The 1,414-nt window shown below is 32.0% G+C and overlaps 1 protein-coding gene across 1 annotated transcript in view; it reads right to left on the bottom strand.

The window, feature by feature from the left end:
- Positions 1–43: 43 nt before the first annotated feature.
- LOC106881830 (putative uncharacterized protein DDB_G0277255) overlaps positions 44–1,414 on the bottom strand; it is a 138,563-nt gene continuing 137,192 nt past the window's right edge. Inside the window, exon 3 of the mRNA XM_014932344.2 lies at positions 44–423. The gene's annotated coding sequence lies outside the window, so the exon portion shown is untranslated. The remainder of the gene's footprint in view (positions 424–1,414) is intronic.

Raw genomic sequence — 1,414 nt, 5'->3', positions numbered from 1 at the left:
TATTATTTCTGCTGACTTAGTTGAAGGCAGAGGTATTGTTTTCCTTTACATTCTCCTTTCTGTTTCAGCTCATTTCCTCCATTTTTTTTCGCTTTTAATCTTTTAATTGATTTTCTTTTTAACTATCATGCATCGTGTTCCCATTTGTTTTCCCCCCTCTTTCAAACACTCTCTACGTCGATTTTCCACTGCAACCTCGAGTCTTGTATGAATGTATATATAAGAAAAGATCTGTTTTTACAGGTCTTTTGATTTATATATTGTTTTCTCTATAACTCATAGCTGTGTTTGTTTCTCGGTGGGGTGGTTTTATATTGTCATTTTACTCTGAAGTCATCATAAAATCAGATGAGTGGAAAGAGGAGAAAAACTGTTCCGTGACATGCGATTAATTTCTTCTGGAACACTGGCAACTGAATGAGTCTGAAAAGAGAATATATATATACAAATTAAACTATTTGTAACCAAACGAATTCCAATAAACAGTTACTTTCATTTATAAAATAGAAGACATTTAATAAAAGAGAAAATACATCAGATCAAATTGCTTTGCTGGTTTAGTTAGAACTCAGAAAATACGAGGTATGCGTGCATGTGTATGTTTGCATTAGTTCCTTGTCATTCTGGCGCAAGGTCAGTTGAGCTCTGACTGCACAAGACAAATTATCAAAGTGTATTCGACGTTGATCTTATGTTTTATTTTTGTTGACGTAATGTATTTAGGTGTAGGTGAACCTAACAATCTTAGTTACGGCGAAATGGTATTGTGTCGAGACGGTTTTGGTTATTTCAAGCAGGTAGTAAAAACCTCTTTGTTAATTTGTACGAAGCGTACAGCAGAAACGTTAACATGTTTTAAGAAAGGTCTAAATATATATCTACATTGTTCTATATTTCATAACTAGTAATATTAAATACAGAAGTCTTCTACGTGGAGCTCTAAACATAGCATTGGTAGTCGTATGTCTAATTGTTCAGACAAGACACACTACGTATAGATAATAAATAGACACATACATGCTTGCATACACACACATACACATGTATATGGTGCTTTAATGTTCTTCACCTGATATAAATTAACAACAATTATCGACCTTGTCGTTTAGATTTCTTCCATTGTCTGATATGAGACATATATTTAACAGGAACTAAGTACATCAGAAATTGAGTGACTTATAGGATTCATTGAGTTAGATATTTAGATGTATGCAAGGAATCATATCATAGACGATATATGTGCACACACATGCATACAAACATCTATGTATATATGCATAAATACATATAAATATATGCATGTATGCAGATATTTATAGGTTCGAGTTCAACCTTCATAAAAAATACAAAGTATTACATGTTCTCTCGTTTTTAAAAAATTGTGACGCAAGCAATATATATATATATATATATA

The sequence above is a fragment of the Octopus bimaculoides genome, chromosome 4 (genome assembly GCF_001194135.2).
Source record: "Octopus bimaculoides isolate UCB-OBI-ISO-001 chromosome 4, ASM119413v2, whole genome shotgun sequence".
Taxonomy (NCBI): domain Eukaryota; kingdom Metazoa; phylum Mollusca; class Cephalopoda; order Octopoda; family Octopodidae; genus Octopus; species Octopus bimaculoides.
This window is presented reverse-complemented; position numbering and strand designations above follow the sequence as displayed.